At 43.8% G+C, this 20,883-nt stretch overlaps 1 protein-coding gene across 1 annotated transcript in view; it reads left to right on the top strand.

The window, feature by feature from the left end:
* Nucleotides 1–20,883, top strand: part of LOC135171486 (mucin-12) — a 49,357-nt gene that overhangs the window by 7,567 nt on the left and 20,907 nt on the right. The window lies entirely within an intron of this gene.

Below are 20,883 nucleotides of genomic sequence, written 5' to 3' on the forward strand. Positions count from 1 at the left end.
AACCGGGATAAACTTATGACCCTTCCCCCCCTTCCGCCCCCACCCTCCCAACCCACCACCCCAGCTCACTATTTCACCCCTCTTTTATGCACTTTTCTGTTTACTTTGAGGTATCGTATAACAAACACATCGTGTTGTTCTTCTAAGATTTCCCTTCGCTGGTTTTAGACTAGTTTTTATATGTTTTAATATTGAAAAGTTTTTTTTTTTGTGGGTAAGTGTAGGGGGATGTTGATGATCGGATGTAAATCGGTATGATTTCAGGATCGATGATTTCAGGATGATGAGAAGTTTAGGGTGATGAGGATTTTAGGTTCGATGATTTCAGGCTTATGACAGTTTTAGGTTCTTGAGAATTTTAGGTTCGCTGATTTCAGGCTCATGACAATTTCAAGCTCATGACAGTTTCAGGCTCACGAGAATTTCAGGTTCGCTGAGTTCAGGCACATGACAATTTCAAGCTCATGACAGTTTCAGGCTCACGAGAATTTCAGATTCGCTGAGTTCAGGCACATGACAATTTCAAGCTCATGACAGTTTCAGGCTCACGAGAATTTCAGGTTCGCTGAGTTCAAGCTCATAAGAATTTCAGGTTCGCTGAGTTCAGGCTCATGAAAATTTCAGGCTCGCTGATGTCAGCCCTAACCTGAACCTGAACCTGACCATCCCTACCTCATCCAATACCTGATTTCAACTCAGCGTACCTGATTCAAATTTTTTTCTCCCCCCCCCCCACCCCCCTTTCTCTCAAACAAAAAAAAAACAAAAAATCGTACGTTACACTCACACCACAACTGTTTACTCCTACATTTAAACTCCACCTATATTTTTATCTCTCCTCATCACCACTGAAACACTTCTCAACGTTTCAATTTTTTATAAATAGACTATTTCCACTGGGCAACAGACCAGTGGATACAAAAATTCATCGGGTTAGAGAATCATCCCATTTGCCGTTCTCTCTATTCCCGTCGACTTTGCGAAATGAGAGGGCTGGTGGAGGTGAAGGCGGACGAGTGAGTGGTGGCGACGCGTGGGAATGGTAGGGGGGGTGGGGGAGGGGAGGGGGGAAGTGATGACTTTTTATTCATTTAGTTGTCCTCGTTCCTCACTCACTCAACCCAATCCAAACGGATGTTTCTGCTCTGGTGCTATTCAACGTCTATTTGGAATATCGTGTTCTTCCTCGAAGATTGTAGACACATTGTCTACGTGGAATATAGTACTGGACGTCAGGAAGAGTTTGCGATATTTTTTTTTGGGTAGTTTTGTGATCGTTGGGGGATTGACAATTTTTTTTTTGAAAAATAAAAGTCGATTAATCGATCAATCGGTTGTTGGTGATTTTTTTTTTCGATTTTTAGAGGCACTGGGTGACGTTGCGAGGGGTTGGGATGGATTCTGGGGAGGGAAATGGAGGTTTGGATTTTTTTTAGGGGTTGTACACCCCCCAATGGTGTTTATCAAGTGGGAAAAATATTTAAAATGATTTTGAATGTCGAGAAATAATTTTTTTTTTGATGAAATTTCGAGGCTTTTTGGAGACTTGAAAATTTGGGAAACGATTGATTACGAAAATCGATAATAATTAATATAATATTGTACCTATCGATATCGCGGAGGTGGACTTCTTACCGTGGCCCCCCTCGAGAGTCCACAGAATCGATTACTTGTTGACCCACTTTGGTGTAGCGTTAGCCATGAAGACGTGACCCGGCCGAGAAAGAATACGACGTACGTTCAATTTTTTTTAGATATCAAGGACTGTCTGACGATTGAAATAATAGATTGAGAAACTGATGTTTGTGAGGAGGCGGAAAATAAGTGATTAGAAAGGGGTTGAAATAGTTCCGGGAAATTTTATTCGGAAAAATCACGAGATTTCTCTCTACCGAAGGTCAGCGTGACATTTCAGTCATAATAGAGAGCTAGAGTCGATTTGATCGATCTTAGGTATCAGTTGGAGCCCTCCGTGGGCCCAAATGGGCCTTATAACCCTCCTTGGGCCCAAATGGGCCTTATAAACCTCCCTGGGCCCAAATGGGCCTTGAAAATCCTCCCAATGGGCCCATCTGGGCTTTGTAACCCACCCAATGGGCCTTATAACACTCCTATGGGCCCCACTAGGGCCTTAAAACCCCTCCCTGGGCCCAAATGGGCCTTATAACCCGCCCATGAGCCTTCCAAATCCTTCCAATGGGCCCATGTGGGCTTTGTAACCCACCCAATGGGCCTTATAACACTCCGATGGGCCCCACCAGGGCCTTAAGACCCCTCCAATGGGCCCGGATGGGCCTTATAATCCTCCCAGGGGCCTTATAACCCTCCCATAGGCCCCACCTGGGTTTTATAACCCTCCCATGGGCCCTATCCGGGCCTTATACCCCTCCCAGGGGCCTTATAACCCTCCTATGGGCCCCATCAGGGCCTTAAAACCGTTCCAATGGACCCGGATGGGCCTTATAATCCTCCCAGGGGCCTTATAACCTTTCCATATGCCCCACCTGGGTCTTATAACCCTCCTATGGGCCTCATCTGGGCCTTATAACCCTCCCACGGGCCTCACCTGGGCCTTATAACCCTCCCTGGGCTCACCTAGACCCAAATATGGGCCTTATAACCCTCCCTGGGCCCACCTAGGCCCAAATATGGGCCTTATAACCCTCCCTGGGCCCAAAATTTCGATGTACCATCACTTTAATCAATACAAAATCTATTATTTAAATGCAGTATAACCAAAAAAAATTGTTAATTATTTCTGTTATTTAAATCGTGCACTTGAAACCCATTGAAGACTCGTTATTCGATCTATAACTTTAAAGTTGTTTTATCTTATCAGTGACGATTCGCGAGTGAAAAAAAAAAATGAGATAAAGACCGAGTCGATAACGAGTGTACCCTGCGGTACAGGCAACTCGTAGATAACTCAATTTTCGGAACGTAATGTCTTCTTTAAGATAAACTGATAAATCAGTCGTAAATTCGTATCGTCGACTCGGAAATAAAATATCAGAACAATTCGAATGTTTTTTAGAAAGTTTATTTTCTCATTTTTACGGAATAAAATACTTTCTCGTCATTCCCTGCGTCAAATCATTTTCAAAATCGATTTTTTTGAGGCTCAAAAATGTTGAATTATTTTAAAAATAAAAATATCGATTTTTTCATGACCCAAAACGGCTCAAAAAATTAAATAAACAAAAGTCAAAATTAACAATCGAAATACTTCAAAAACATTTACATTTATTTATATTTATAAACATATTCTACTCTTAAAATTTAATTAACAAAAACCTCCCCTATTTTCCTCTCAAATCACCCCAAAAATCCCAACTCCACCCCCCCACCCCCACTTACCCATCACTTTCTATTTTACATAATTCACCCCAAATGAAATAACAAATTTCCACTCAAAGAAATATCAATTTCTCTTTACATTATCACTAATTATTATTATTATTTATTTCATTGTTGGTCAATCACTCACGATACTGTAAACACAAATCCCTGTGTTAGTAAATTCGATACACCGTTTCCTCCTCTACTCCCTCCCCCCACCCACCCCTCCACACCGCGCGTCACCTCTCCCACTCGTCCGTCTCACGCGTCCCCCCCTCCACCCGTTCCCTCTCCCACTCGCTCGACTCATGCGTCCCCTCCCCCCCCACTCACCCGCCCCCTCTTCCACTCGCTCGCCTCACGCGTCTCTCTGTCTCCCCCCCCCCCCCTCCCGCCACCCCCCCCCCCTCATGCCACGCTATTCGTACCACTGTATATCACACAGTGGAATAGAAATGGGGGGGAAATCTATCGTGTAGCCGACGCCGCGCCACTTTAGGGTCAACGCATTGCCAAGGTGGCGGCCATGTGGCACGCCGGCGCACAACATCAGTAATAATAATGCGCATGTGCGAATGTAGGCTCGTTGTGCGTATAGTGAGGCTAAAAATGGTGATACAAGTGTGGGGGAATAAGTGATAAGAAGTTAGTAAATATAATTGTTTATTATTTGTTTAATGATAAATTTTGTGTGGTGGGTGGATTGGGGGATGATTTTGGTAATGGATTTTAGGGGGTGAGAGATTGTTTGTTGTAGCAATTAATTATGGAATGTTCGTCATATTTTATGAGTCGGCGGGGTGAGGGGTAATGGTGTCCTTCACCTTCGAAAAATTCTGGGGGTTGTTTTTTTTTCGGTGGGGGGGGGGGAGGGTTGTGATTGTAACGACCTTGAGATTGTTTCGGGGAATTTGTTATTTGTAGCTGTGGGTGGATCGTTAGATGAGCTAGGGGGAGGGTGGAATTGGCGGGGTGAATGGAATCGGAAATTACGTGCGGAAGAGTCAGCATGACGATACATTTCCGGGAAGTAGTTGGAAAGATGGGATTTTTGGTCTGAACTGTCGGAAAAATTTTTGATGATGATAGGGAGGGTCTGCTATGATGCTGGGAGGTGGAGACGAGCTGCCGACATTCGCCCGGGGTTCGGCCAGCATCTCGGGGGAATGTCGGCGCACTGTCGGGCGTTTGTTATCCATCAGAAAAAGGCGAGATCTTCAGGGGTTTTTTTTTTTTCGAATGAGAAATCGTTTTAGCCGAGAGTTTATCCACCCCCTCACTCCCCTTTTCCCCAGAAATCAACCCCCTTCCGTAATTTCATCATTCTAACGCCCGCAAAAATCGATTTCTCCTCCAAAATAATTTTTTCTTCAAAATCCTTACGAAAGTTTCAGCAAAAAAAATTTCCAAAAAGGCCCAAAAAAAATTAAATTCAAGTCAAAAATTATTATCCCTTCCAACAAAAAAAATATTTGCTCAACAACCGGACTAACTCACCCAATCCAAGAATTCACTGATGAAGATCTCCCCCGAGTTCTCGTAAAAAAAATCTTCCCGACGACATCTCGAAAGCGACAACGAGGACGACCACCGGGTTTTGGAGGACACGAAAATCCTCTAGTCACAAGCCAACGATAAACGTCGGCTGTGAAGAAGTCGATGACCTTCTCGGGAGCGCGAGCGAGGAGACCCACGACGGTATCGTGCAAGTGCATCGTGTGTTCTCACTGTAATACTCACCGTCTTTACGATACACCGAGCCGTCGGGTTCCGAGCGCCTTAAAACGAACTATTTTTCTCCTCTCGAACATAAACGAAAAAAGCGAGAAAGAAAAAAGTACTAGAGACGTGAGAAACGTCCGAGAGAACAAGAAAGTTGATATTTGTCATCGATTGAGAGCCACTGACGAGAATAAAATTGACCTTCGATGTTCGAGGCTCATCGAACGTCCTAAAGTGCGTCTGAAAAAGGGCCCGAGGGTATCAGTTCAGAAAAGGAGTTGACCCTTATTTTGGAACGAAAAAGGTCATGTGATGAGTTGAGGGTCAATCGTGATGATGAAGGTGAGGGGTGAATTGTTGGGGTTAAACGAGAGGATTTGGTATCCGAGGGGAATTGAAGGTCAAGTTGGAGGGGGTGATGGACGTGCCAGGGGTTTATTTGGGTCAAGGTTGAGGGTGAAGTTTGTGGGTCAAATGAGAGGGTCAATATGAAGGTGAAAAGTTGTGGGTTGAAGTTATTTGTGGGGTAATATAGGGGGGAAATAATATAACGGAAATATATGGGTCAAATTATGGGTCATATGTGGGTCAAGTTATGGGTCAAATAATGGGACAAATGTGGGTCAACTATAGGTCAAATAATGGGTCAAGTTATGGGTCAACTGCAGGTGAAATCCTGGGTCAAGTTATGGGGCAAATCATGGGGTAAATAATGGGGCGACAGTGGGTCAAATCATGGGTCAAATAATGGGCCAAATGTGGGTCAACTATAGGTCAAATAATGGGTCAACTACAGGTGAAATCCTGGGCCAAGTTATGGGTCAAAATATAGGCCAAATCATGGGGTAAATGATGGGGCGATGGTGGGTCAAATAATGGGCCAATTTATGGGTCAACTATAGGTCATATCATGGGCCAATTGTGGGTCAAGTTATAGGTCAACTATAGACCAAATCCTGGGCTAAATAATGGGTCAACTATATGCCAAATTATGGGACAATTGTGGGTGAAATCATGGGTCAACTATAGGTCAAATTCTGGGTCAAGTTATGGGTCAAATAATGGGTTTTATTTTTGGATTTTGTTATCAATAAAAATGAAAATTTTTCCCTTTCAAAATTATTATGATAAATCATTTTTAATGGATTCATGGAGACATATGTTATTGAAAAAATATCGAAGGGATGAAAAATGAAAAATTGTGGTGATGCCATTCCATCGGAAGGAAGACATGATCGAGCACCGGATTTATCGTTTTACCGGAGACGTCTCGTCTCATTTCTGTCGCCCCTGACAGGGATGACGGGAGGAAAAATAGGGGATGAAAAATTGCCGTATCATCCCTCATTCACTTTTATCTCATCGATGAATTTTTTTTTCAATGAAAAAAAGGCGGGGGGGGGGGCAGTTGAATTGAGGGATCACTTCGGTTGTCGTCTGATCGTATTTTTGGGGCCCGTATCAGGGCCCCAGGGGTCCATATTGGGCCCCACTGACTATCAAAATCTTATTTCTGATCTCGGCAAGTCCCAGGGAAATATGTCACGTCCCTTCGGATTTCGTAGATAACACTCGACTTTCCCGAAGGCAGAGCGCATGCGCGTGCCATGACAGGGCCTTAAGGCCCATTTTAACGTCCCCTTATCACTCCTCCGATGAACTAGTCGGGTTTATCGATTGCAGAAGTGCAATCTTAAATACTATTTACCCCCTTTCAATCGGGGCCCGTATCGGGGCCCAACATGAGGCCCAAAATGGGGCCCGGATTGGGCCCAATCACGAAAATTTTTTTTTTTCTCTCGATAAGTGTTTATACTGACACATTTCATCATAAATACCACCCAACAACATATCGTAAAGACCAGTGATTCAACCGAAACACACGATGTTGAACGGAACATAATACCGGTCTCAGCGTTGGGATAGGCGAATGAGTGGAAGTGGCAACTCACCAACAAGTGGAGGTTGTCTACGGGGTGGTGGTGGTGGTGGTGGGGGGGGGGAAGTGACGGGTGAGGGGAGAATTGGAGGGGGAACGAGACGACGGTATATGACCGTAGGCAATGGGATGTTATGAGATACCGTGGTAGGAGAGGAAAGAGACGATTGGAAAATGTGGAATGAGCGGAACGGGGACTGAAGGGGAGGGGGAGGGGAACGCCAAAACCATTCCAGACATACTTTACGTCCGGCTTGATTTGCGAACGGGCTTGCTATATTAATAGCTTATTCATGACCTGGAATTGGAGCACAACGAGTTGCCTGGTTCACATTTGGTATGATGGGAATATCCAAGTGGATCATGATATTGTAATTATTATTTTGATTTTTGGAATAATTATTTATCGACTGATGGTAAGTGATAATTTATTGTGATTTTTTTTTTTTTGGTGGTTCATGAGGTGTTTTTTGGGGTGGGCCCGTTGGGTGGGGCCCGATGGTGGGGGGGGGGAATATTTGGTGAGGAGTCGGAGGGTGGGTTTAGGGGGGTTGCAACCCCTGGGGTCACGTGACAGGGGAATTCGTGAGGTAATTGATGGGGTCCGAGGGGGGGGGGAGGGGGGTGAATGGGGCCCGGTGGAAGGTCGGGCCCGAATGTTTGGGGATGTGGGGCGTGAAAGCGTGTGTTTGGGCCCAATGGGCCTTGTTTTGGGCCCGATGGATATGGGGAGGGACAGACGGGGGATGAATTTGGGTAATTGGGGGTGATTGATTTGTCTTTTGTCTTTTGACATAAAATGGCGGCTTTTATCACTGGGAGAGGAGTTTTTTTTTGGGGAGAAATTGGGTTTTGAATTAATTGAATTTTGGGGGGTGAAAAAATAATAGATTAACATGTCAATCGGTTGATTTATCACGGGGATAAGTCTATTAACATGAACTACCCCTCTGTAAAATTGTAATTTCAACTGAACACACTGGATCCTCGCCAAATGTAGCATCCGCTCCACAAATGTCGCTAAATATACATTCGAGTTAGCGAACGGCTGTCGGTGGTTTTAAGGAAAACTTTGGTGAGATAAAATCACGATAATATCGAGGGCTAATGATGTTGTCACTAATGAGTTGATTGATTGATCTAGTGACAAATTTGATGAGTAAAATTTTTTAGTGACGAATTTACGAATTAATTTTGGAGATTGTGAGTTTGGAAAGTGACGAGAGTTTTGTTTTAGCGGAGAAAATTGTCTTTTGGGACTTATCTCCTAGGGATTTTTATTCGCGGGGCATCATGGGGTCCTAGGGATGTTTATTGTGCGGGGCATCACGCGATCGTAGGGATTTTTTACGCGCGGGACATCCTGAGGCTCTAGGGATTTTTATTGCGCGGGACATCACGTGGGACTAGGGATTTTATTGTGTAGGACATCGTGGGGTCCTAGGGATTTTTCCGCGGGGCATGATACGGCTCTAGGGATTCGGAATTTCATCCTCTTTCACTCTCACATTAAAAATAAAATCAAAATGTCCTCCGAACCATAAATTCCACACTTTTAATTACCGAAATATTATTGAAGTCTTTAGTTAGTCATTAAAAAATGGGAAACGTCAATTCGTCAGCGATAATTTCATCTCGATATTTCAAATACTCGGAATATTCACTCGGTATCTCTCTCACTTGAACAATTATTATCCCCAGGGTATCGCCACGGTTCAACCATGTTACAGCCATTTTACTCGGTTCAAGGATTATAATTACCGTAGCCCAAGCCAAGTAGGTCGCTTTCTACTCCCCACTTCGTCCACCGTGAGGATAACTCCGCGTTATTGCTCCCCCCCCCAGTCGTCACCTCCATTGGGCCTCAACTTTCAGTTCCAAAAAAAAAATTTAAAATCAATTGAAAAAAAAAAAAAATGGCGGAAAAAATTTCATTCCGAAGACCCCCCGGAGGATCACCAGGAGCCCCTCCCCCTCACCAACGAACAACCAAAAATTTTTTTGGGCCCAATAAGGCCCAATTTTTTTAATGAAAAAAATGGGCCTTATTGGGACTTATCCCTCAAAATTAATAATTAACCAAATAATTCAATCCTCATCCAATCAACGATAAATTACCCTCCCCCCAATATCCCCTCATCACCCAACCAATTCACCCCTCAAACAATTCCCTAGTTTTTCCCTAGAAATTTCCCTGGTTTTTGTTTAAAAAAAAAAAAAAAAATCCTCGAAAAGTATTTTTTGAAACATCTCGTTCTGGTCAACTCAACTCCAACTCATGTTGAATTTCTCGGTCTCTCTAAATCCGATAGTCGGATCAACGTTGGCGAGGTGAGAGCATGCTTGTCGGGTATTGTGGTGGGAGGGGGAAGGGAGGGAGGAGGGGGAAGGGAGGGAAGGTCGACCGCTTCCGAGACTGCTTACTCTCGACTCTCGAAACACATTCCACATGGTAACGATCCTCACGAAACATAATCACTGGGAAAATCACTGGTTGAATTTAAAATAAATAAAAAAAAATATTCATCAACAAATGTAATTTAATATTAATGATGATTAATAAATAATTAATGAGGTGTCAGTGATGATTAATACATGATTGGGGCCCAAATTGAGGGCCCAATACCTGATTGGGGCCCAAAGTGAGGGCCCAATACCTGATTGGGGCCCAAAGTGAGGGCCCAATACCTGATTGGGCCTTCAATTTGGGCCCAATCAGGCTCACCTGATCCTGATGTGACAGACGATTGGGCCCAATCAGGCTCACCTGATCCTGATATACCTGACGATTGATTGGGCCCTCAATCTGGGCCCAATCAGGTTCACCTCATCCACGTATACCTGATTCCACCTGAACTAAAACCACAAATTCATCATTCTCATTTGTCCTCATATTTTCCTCTCTTTTTCCCGTTCCTTCCTTCTTCAATGAACCTGTCAATCATATTTTATGATACACGACAGACAACTGACGATGAAAAATCGAATTCAATAAAGATTTAATCGCCTCAAGAAACTTTTCATCGTCTCGTTTAGTTTCGAATATTCGTCAAACGATGCGTCACTGTTACGTTCCACGACTTTGCGATCGATTAACTCTCCCCTCCCCTCCTTCCCACCCTCCCCCACCCCACCCATTGTGTATCTATCCTCACCAGTCGCCTGTGTGCGCAAGCACACGAACAACAAATTCACGGAAATGCGCGACGAAACGGCCAACGACCGGATTCCGTTTAGCATAATCAAGCTTGATGCATAAACATTGATGATGATTTGTTGGTTGATCTTGTGTTTGAGTTCATCATGGCCGGGGGGGGGGTGGTGATATTGGGGGGGGTGATTGATTTTTTTAATACAATAATCGATTCGATTTTTAAGGGGTGGGGGAAGGAGTTGAGTCCTTTTGTAAATTTGGAAAGAGAATTTTTTTCCTGACGAAAATATTGTTAACATTTTGCAAAATTTTTTCTGATTTATTTGATAACGAGAGAAAATCAGCAGTTTATTGTTAGTATCGCGAGGGAATGGGTGAAATCCCTTTAAAAATTGTACATTTTTTTAATGAATGCTGGAGTGTAGTGGTTAATTAAACGGTGAAGAACGTACTTGGGAGAGGATAGACCCACAAAGTCGCCGGAAGCGGATCTCCACGATAGCGTATAACGGTATTTAAGTCGTTCTTCACTGTCGTATTGCTCGAGCCGTTTATCAGACTAGCTGAGAGAGAGAGAGATAGAGATAAAAAGAAAAAAATAAACGAGAGAGAGAGGAAATAAAGTTTGTGAGGAGAGGGAGTGCAGCTGACCCGGGGCTTTACCCTATTCTCGCCAATCAGCATTACGACCCCTCATAAAAGTCTCCTCGTACATTTTAAAATTCTCACTTTAATTGCTACGTAACAAGGTCCTTCTTATATTTCCCCTCCTCAACCGAAGTTCAAGATTTTTCTTACCGAGTCAAGATCCGAAGTTTTTCCGCTGATTAAAGAAAATTTCTGAGCACTTCCACTATAAACTGTTGAGGTTGTTACCATACCCACCATCGACTCTATGAAAACAACCTCAACAGGTTATGGTTTACGGATAGTGCTCAACCGCGACAGGGTCACCTCGGTCTTGGAAAAATCCAGATCTGCCAGAAAGCTGGAGGACATTCGCTACAATACCACCACATTTTGCAAAGTACCGACATAACACCCACGGTATACCTCGTGAAGGTAGTCCCTGGCATATGCCCAGATATGTAGAACCTCAAGCATTACTGTCCCTCAATGGTACATCATAAAAATTCACAAATGATGCCGTTACAATCAAAAGAACATCTGATGGAATTTAGAACTCAGCGATGTACCCATTACCATGGTTTAGTTTCCATATTTATTTTTGGTCATATTATCGTGTCCCAATGCTCCATATAATGATCCACACCCAAATGATATTTGCGGAGTTTGAGCTTTTGGGAAGTGTGACATTTTTAATGGTTTGGCCAGCATGCCCTACCAGCAACACACACCGCCCACTTGGCATTATCCTTACTTCAAGTACCCATGTACCTCAGCTGAGGTCCGGCTAGTAGAGATTGAACCATCTCGAGGTTTTGGTCCTCAATGAGGCGCACACGAAGTGCAATCGTATTTCAAATGCTTTCGAGCGTGTCAGGAGGTTCTCGGCTCGACTCGGGGTCCGCAGGTGCCCCATTCCGTGCACGCCCCTCTCTCCCCACCCCCTTACCCTGAGGCATACAAATACAATGATATCCTCATTCTAGCTATTAACGTAGTCACAGTCCTGGGCCAATAAGCGTAGGCTCGACTCAGTTACGTGTCAGTCACGCCTTCGCTTTCGCTTTCTCCTCGCGTGCTGATTCGCACTATCGTACGACCGACGCGGAAGCGTCGATTTATACCGGCGACACCCCGAGGGGGTGTGAGGGGTGACGGGTGGTCGAGGGGGGGGGGAGGGTGGGAATAGTCAACCTGTGCAGTCTGTCAATGTCTGAAGGTTTTTAATTTACATTTCTTATCGAACGACTTTAGTTTTAATGGGTATTGCGATGGAAAGGCTCATTCGATTGGGCCCAGTTGATGGAAAGGCCCATTTGATTGATACGATTCGATTGAAGTTATTTTTATGTCGGAGAGAGGGGAACGTATTTTTGATTAAATGCTCAGGGATTTGGGGAAGATCTTCTCGGGGGTTTTGTGAAGATTTTGTGAAGATCTTTCGAGGATCTCTTTCGGGGATTCTTTTGGATGAGGATTGAAGGGTGAAGATCGTTCAGATAATGATTTTGAGTCAGCGGGAAGATCTTCAGAGGATCTTTTGGTGGTTTTCGGTGAAGATTTCGTGAAGATCTTTCGAGGATCTCTTTCGGGGATTCATTTAGATGAGGATTGAAGGGTGAAGATCGTTCAGAGAATGATTTTGAGTCGACAGGGAGATCTTCAGAGGATCTTTTGGGTTTTTGTGAAGATTTCGTGAAGATCTTTCGAGGATCTCTTCCGACGATTCGTTCAGACGAGGATTGAAGGGTGAAGATCGCGGAAAGAACCGTTTTTTTGGATCGCGAGGGAGATCTTCAGAAGATCTTTTGGGTTTTTTTGTGAAGATTTCGTGAAGATCTTTCGAGGATCTCTTCCGACGATTCGTTCAGCCGAGGATTGAAGAGTGAAGATCGTCGAAAGAACGTTTTTGGATCGCGAGGAAGATCTTCAGAAGATCTTTTGGTGCTTTTTGTGAAGATTTCGTGAAGATCTTAAGTAGAAAATAATTTTTCTACGTCCGGATCATACGCTATCCCTCCAGGATCCTTCAAAACCAAAAATTCTCCTCCGAAGATCTTCCGAAGATCCTCCTGACAAATTTTGTAAGATCTTCAACAGCCAGAACTTATTCCACGTAAAATCGAAATCCCCCCCCCCCCACCGGGCTGAAATACTTTCCTTATCGTATCATTGACGTCAACAAAATCGGTGTCAAGAATGGAAAGTAAATTAACCTAAATTTATCCCAAAATGCCAGAGGTTATCAACCTCATTTTCGTTTTCAAAATTCTCTTTCTCTCTCCCGTGTCGCGTTAACATTCCATTCCCCACAATTTATTATTTATCACTCCTCAATATAGAGACATCACGATCAATATTTAATACTTCGGTCTCCGGTATCAGTTGTATCGCTCGTATTGTCACTGTGTGAGGTCGTCATGCACTTCGCCAACATCACGGTAAAACGCAGAACGTCGGCTAATGAGAGACACCGATACTCCGCCGATGTACAAACTTACGGTCTAGTGTTAATTCAGTGGAGATTGAGGCGAACGAGTAATCTCGTACGTCTATCGGCATCATTGAAACGTAACCCTGATTTCCAATGCCGGCACAAGGTCGTCGCTGAGTCGGGAGCTGTCAATATCAACATAACTCAATGTCAAGTAGAGGTTAATAATATTTTTCAGGGGAAAATCGTTTAAATTTTTTTCCAGAATTTTTTTTATCAACTTTTTCAATCGTTTGGGAATCGATGAAGACTAAATGGGGCCCAGTTGGGGCCTAATTGAGGTTTTGGGGGGGGGGGGAAGGGGAGGGAAGAGACGATTGTCAGTTATAATTTTTTTTTCAGTCGTTGAGAGGCGCCGTATTTATTCGCTCTCATGGCAAAATGACAAGGCCACACGGTTGTTAACGATGATTGTGAGATACTGCAATAGGGGAGGGGAATAATGGGGGGAGGGTGAGGAGGGGGCGGAGGGGAGGGGTGTTATGCAAGTCGGGGAGATACGAGTGTTTGTGGTTACATTGAACAGCGATAAGATTTATGTAATGATAAATTATTTGCCGGGAGTTGGATGACTCCGGGTGAATATCAGGTGATGATTCCTCAACTAATTAAACCACATTCACCAGATGAATATGATAATTAATGATTGGGGGTTATTAATTAAAAATTTAGGGTATTAATTTGGGAGGGGAGGGCGGGGTAATGAATTTTCATCGGGTGGTGAGTGCCGTGGGCATGAATTCCAACCGACTTTTGCTCATTTCGCTCTGGTTTTATTGCCGAAAATCAACTCCAACTGACTTTTGCTCACTTCGCTCCGGCCTCGCACTCACAAATAATGAATTCCAACTGATTTTTGCTCATTTTGCTCACTTCGCTCCGACTCCATAGCCACAAAAAACGAACTCCAATCACTTTATGTTCATGTACCCCCTGTCTCCTCGCCAAAAATCAACTCCAATTGACTTTTGCTCATTTCGCTCCGGCCTCGTACTCACAAAAAATGAATTCCAACCGACTTTTGCTCATTTTGCTCTGGTTTTATTGCCGAAAATCAACTCCATCTGACTTTTGCTCACTTCGCTCCGGCCTCGCACTCACAAAAAATGAATTCCAACTGATTTTTGCTCATTTTGCTCACTTCGCTCCGACTCCATAGCCACAAAAACGAACTCCAACCACTTTATGTTCATGTACCCTCTGTCTCCTCGCCAAAAATCAACTCCAACTGACTTTCGCTCACTTCGCTCCGGTGAGCAAAAATTTAAAAACAATAAAAACCACTCAAAACTGTCTCTATATCCAATTCCGAACCACTTCTGACCCTCGTCACCCTCACGAATCGTCGAACTTCATTCCCACGACTCACTAAAAAAAATCATTAAGGCCCAACGGAGCCATTATCATCTCCAATTCAAAAAAAAAAATAGTAAACAACTGGATTAAGGTACACGAAGAGACCCCTTGAAATCTGTATAACATCCTCTCAAAGATTATCTCCAGATATCTGCACTCTGGCAAGTACCAAAGAAGAAGTGGTAAACGAGCATAACGATGAAAACTAAGTTTCCACTCTGGTCTTGCCACGTGCGGGACTATCCGTCGATTCCTCGGTTAACTTCCTCCACCTCCTCATTCTATACCACCGTTACAACCTCTTGAGCAACACCCAACTGTAGACTGATGTTTTCCTTTCTCTCTGGTAAGTCATTATTATACTGCGCTACGTTTCACCGAACCTCAACCTAATATTTTATTCGCTCCGGTGGCTCGTGCTTGGCCTCTTTTATCGTTAAATTCTCCTGCAACAGTTGATGCTGCATTTGTTTATATTTTTTTGAATATTTTTGCTCATTTTGCTCACGTGAGGGAAGAGGAAATTGATTTGAGGTGATTTTTGGAGGATTTTGGAGGAGTCGAAGGTGTTTTTATGACTATTTTTGATGTTCAAGGCTCGTTGAGCGAGTCGCAACTGATTTTTGCTCATTTCGCTCACGAGAGCGAGAGACAATTGACTGAAAGTCACTTTTGGAGGACTTTAAAGCAGTCGAAAGTGTATTTATGACGATTTTGGAATGAATTTTTGATGTTCAAGTCCCGTTGAGCGAATCCCAACTGACTTTTGCTCATTTCGCTCACGAGAGCGAGAGCCAATTGACTTAAATTCACTTCTGGAGGACTTTAAAGCAGTTGAAAGTGTCTTTATGACGATTTTTGAATGAATTTTTGATGTTCAAGTCCCGTTGAGCGAATCCCAACTGACTTTTGCTCATTTCGCTCACGAGAGCGAGAGCCAATTGACTCAAATTCACTTCTGGAGGACTTTAAAGCAGTCGAAAGTGTATTTATGACTATTTTTGAATGAATTTTTGATGTTTAAGTCGCGTTGAGCGAACCCCAACTGACTTTTGCTCATTTCGCTCACGACCAACATTTTTTCAAAACCTCCGCGTAATAATTACCCCAAGTTAACCCTCTCATGCTAAACCTTTCATCCCTTAAATTCATTTCCTCCCACCCCTAGTCCATTTCCACCCCCTTTTGTCAGAAAAAAATAATATAAAAATACTAAATCCCATCGAATAGAGTCAACTCCACCTCTACAAAATATATATTGAAAAATTCAAGTATCAAAACTCTCAATTTTCAACAATTCACTGTAATTTCATATCACTCCATAAACCATAAAATGTAAGTCTAGAATGAAAATCGACTTCCCCTCCACCCACCCCCCCACAACGAGTTGAACACGTTCTCTGAATTCTCCCTGGGGCGAGAGGCTGAAAGTGAGATGGAGAAAGCTGCGAGAGAGGGGGAGCGATACGTTGATGGGGATGAGAAGGGCGGGGGGGTGGGGTGGGGTGAGGTAAGGGGGTGGGGGTCTCTTTACGATACCACGACGATGTGGAGTGAGCTCAGTGTGTGCTTTTACTGCCTGGGACACAATCGAAGGCCCTTTGGACACTGGTTACGTGTATTTGTGTTGGTATAACCCCATCCACAGTAACGATAATACCTTTATGGTTTGGGGCATTAAATCTGCCACCCGATTCTAGAAGCACTAACTCTCATCCTTCCTTATGACTCTTGTGTATATGTTTAAATTGTTGTGTGGCAACAGCATGTGGTGAATTTATCGTTGCCGACAAATGAAATGTGATGAGTCTGGTGGGAAAGTTGAGAATTTTGGGGAGTATTTGGATTGAATAGTGGGAAGGGGGGATGTGGCCCAGGGGTGGGCCAGGGATGGGTTAAGGGGTGGGACGACCCTAGGGAGGCGCGGGAGAGGCCTGATAAAGTGGGCCTGATGATATTTATTTGATTACAATCGCATGAATTCCTGATTCAGGTACCCATGAGCTGATTTAGGTCCCCAATGGGCTGATTCAGGTCCTCAATGATATGATTTAGGTTTCCAATGGGCTGATTCAGGTCTCAATGATATGATTTAGGTCCCCAATGTGCTGATTCAGGTCCTCCATGAACTGATTTAGGTTCCCAATGGCCTGATTCAGGTCTCCATGACATGATTCAGGTCTTCAATGACATGATTCAGGTCTCCATGACTTGATTTAGGTCGTCAATGGGCTGATTCAGGTTCCCAATGACATGATTCAGGTCCCCAATGGCCTGATTCAGGTTCCAATGACATGATTCAGGTCCCCAATGACATGATTCAGGTTTCCATGGTCTGACTCAGGTTCCCATGGTCTGATTCAGGTCTCCAATGACATGATTCAGGTCTCCATGACCTGATTTAAGTCCCCAATGCCATGATTTAGGTCCCGATAACATGATTCAGGTTCCCAATGACATGATTCAGGTCCCCAATGGCCTGATTCAAGTTCCAATGACATGATTCAGGTCCCCAATGACATGATTCAGGTCCCCAATGACATGATTCAGGTCTCCATGACCTGATTTAGACCCTCAATGACATGATTCAGGTTCCCATAGTCTGATTCAGGTTCCCAATGACATGATTCAGGTCTTCATGACCTGATTTAGGCCCCCAATGATATGATTCAGGTTCCCATGGTCTGATTCAGGTCTCCAATGACATGATTCAGGTCTCGATGACCTGATTTAAGTCCCCAATGACATGATTCAGGTTTCCAATGACATGATTCAGGTCCCCAATGGCCTGATTCAAGTCCCCAATGACCTGATTTACGTCCCACGACCTGATTCACATCCCAGTACCTGATTTTTCACCCCAATTACCCCCTTCTTCCTCCACCGATAACCACTTTTATCGAATGAAAACTCTCCTGACCACATGACCGACTCTTTCGGACCTAAACAATCCTAAGGCCCACTCCCCTCACACCTTTCACAGACCTATAATCACTCTGTGAGTTACTCCAATCCTTTGATGGACCTCAGTCTATTCTTTGATATGAAAATTTTGATTGTTCCCTCTCAAAATCGTAAAATTTCAAAATGATGACGGGGGTTGAAAAATCAAAAAGTCAACTCACGAATTCTCATCACCCTCGACTGTTGCATTTTAGTACCTCTGGGATTGAACAGCCCGATAAGCCAAAATACCGATGACGCAGACGTGAATCGTGTGTTCAGGACACGAACCGGTTTTATGTATACATATATATGCCAACAGCATTCACCCGATAACGCAGTAATATCGAATTAGTGTGGGGTGGGGTGGGGGGAGGGGTGGGGGGGGGTGATATTGGGTGATGGTATGCCACCGAATGCTGTGGGGTGAGTGAATCTGTAGATGATTGCCGACCAATGGGGGCCCGTTTGGTGTTTCACCGATGAAAAAATATTGTTAATGGGGGTGAGATTTATCGGGAGTTATCGTAAATTGTAATTAGATTTGAGGGGGTTTTCGATGATTTTGAAAGTTGAGATTTTCAACCTGTTGATGAATATTTTAGGGGCGATTGGGTGAGTGGGGGTTGAGGAGTTTTTGAGGCGGGGTTTGTGATGTGGAAATGTTTATTTGTATTGAAATTGGTTTGTTGAGAAGGTATTTTTGGTTGAGGTGGGGGAATGGAGCGGAATGGAACGGAATGGGACAGAAAATATTGACAAAAAGGGCCTTATTTCGGGTTTCGGGGAGGTTTTGAGAAGTTTATGAAGGGGTAAATGTTTATTTGCATGAAAATTGGTGGATTAAGTCGACATTTTTGGTTGAGATGGGGGAACGGAGCGGAATGGGACCGAAAATATTGACAAAAAGGGCCTTATTTCGGGTTTCGGAGAGGTTTTGAGGGGTTTATGACGTGGTAAATGTTTATTTGTATGAAAATTGGTCAGTTAACCCGCCCTTTTCCCTTAAAATCCAGGAACGGACCGGAATGGGACCGAAAATATTGACAAAAAGGGCCTCAATTCCGCTTTCCATTACTTCTTGAGTCGTTTATCACTTAATAAACGTTTATTCGCATAAAAATCAGCCACTCAACCCGCCCTTTTCCCTTGAAATCCAGGAACGGACCGGAACGGGACCGAAAATATTGACAAAAAGGGCCTCAATTCCACTTTCCATTACTTCTTGAGTCGTTTATCACGCAATAAATGTTTATTCGCATAAAAATCAGCCACTCAACCCTTGAAATCCAGGAACGGACCGGAACGGGACCGAAAATATTGACCAAAAGGGCCTCAATTCCGCTTTCCATTACTTCTTGAGTCGTTTATCACGCAATAAACGTTTATTCACATAAAAATCAGCCACTCAACCCTTGAAATCCAGGAACGGACCGGAACGGGACCGAAAATATTGACAAAAAGGGCCTCAATTCCGCTTTCCATTACTTCTTGAGTCGTTTATCACGCAATAAATGTTTATTCACATAAAAATCAGCCACTCAACCCGCCCTTATCCCTTGAAATCCCGAAACGCACCGGAATCCGGACTGAAAGACAGTTCAGCCCTAGATCCGCTCACCTCCCCACATTATTTCATCCCCTAAACTCCATATTTTTCACTCTACGACCCAACTCCACTCACAAATTCCTCGACAAACGTTAAAACACCCCACGATACTGACCCCTGACCCAATTTCCACGAAGCGTTCCGCCCTTTTCTCAACATTATCGATCGTCTCACTCTGTCTATTCACCTTCTGCCACTCTCATCCCCCTCGGGATAAATACCAGGGTAGTATGTAAGACCCTCAGACCGCAAACGAGCCCCTCAGACCGTCGGCTTATCCCACCCGGCATTTAAATCCGTCTCAAATGTAACAGATATTATAAAGCACGACCTTCGCCATTTCTTGCCCTTAATGCACCTCAAGGGGGTGAGATATTCAACCCTTCATTCATTCCAGCGTCATTCCACCCCGATGTCAACTCCCACAATGAATTATCGAGTGTAAATAATCGATTGGTGGAAAGAAATCGTCAGATTTCCATCCCCTAAAATTTCAACCCCTTCTACCCTTAAAAAAAAAATAATTTTTTCATAATTCTTTTCCCGATAGAATATCATCTCAGGATTCAGTGATCCCAGGGGTGGAAAACTCATTTCCACCCCCTTCCACCCCTTTCCACCCCCTTCCACCCCCTTTTATCCCATTCAAAATAGTTTGATATTAATTAATTAATCATTTAGGTAATCGTTAAGATCAAGTATCACAAAAGTTGGGGGTAACCTACCCTTAACAATAACCTATCCACCCCGAGGGGTGCGTCGGGGGTTGGTGAAGGTGGAGGATGTGGAGAAGGTGGAGGAAGGGAAGAAGTGCAAGCCCTCGGACATAAATAATTTATCCCGTGACAGAGGACAACGAGAGACAGATATAGGGGTTGAAAAAGGGGGTGGGAAAGGGGTGAAAGGGGGTGAAAGCTCGAGCATGTATTGCATTAAATATGAAATCCAATATAAACTTTTCCCTGCGCCCCTGGCTGCCGCTGTTTCCATTGTGCCAGTGGTGATGAGGGGTTGGGGGTGGGTTAAGGGGGTGGGTGGGATGGGGGTGGTTATGGATGAGGGAGTCGAGAGGTTGAGGATAGGGAGACGAGTGTAAGAGACGCGGGTCTAAGTTTTCAACATCTACGAAAGGGTGAGAATTCAGGGGGTGAGTGTATAACTCACCCTCTCAGTGGAATTGGCCGGGGGTAAAACGCATATCGACGTTTAATCAAATGCACCCCTTGCATATCAATGCATAGTATTGGCGCCAGACTGTGTGTAGACAGTTTATGTGTGTGAGTTGTTATTTTATTATTGAAGAAAGGGTGGATTTATTTATTTTGATTTTTTGGTGAATTTTGGGGTGAAAATTGGGGGTTTTTCACCCTTCGGTGATGTTATGAGTGACTTATGGAGGGCTGAGGTGGGTTTGTAGAATTATTTTGAGTGAAAAATGACGATTTTGAATGTAAATTGATGGAAAGGTCTTGAGCGAAATGAGCGAATGGCTCAGTTCGCTCATTTTGCTCGACTGTCTCGTGGGATTTCACTCACTCAATCGTTTCAATGAGTTCAATTGACTCAATTATCTCAGTGAGGTTCGATTGGCTCAATTGTCTCGCTTAAGTTCGTTTCGCTCAGTTGTCTCTGTCAGCTCAATTCGCTCAATTGTCTCACTGACTGAGTTTCATTTGCTCAATCGTCTCACTGACTTCGAT

This window comes from Diachasmimorpha longicaudata, chromosome 20 (assembly GCF_034640455.1).
Source record: "Diachasmimorpha longicaudata isolate KC_UGA_2023 chromosome 20, iyDiaLong2, whole genome shotgun sequence".
Lineage (NCBI taxonomy): Eukaryota > Metazoa > Arthropoda > Insecta > Hymenoptera > Braconidae > Diachasmimorpha > Diachasmimorpha longicaudata.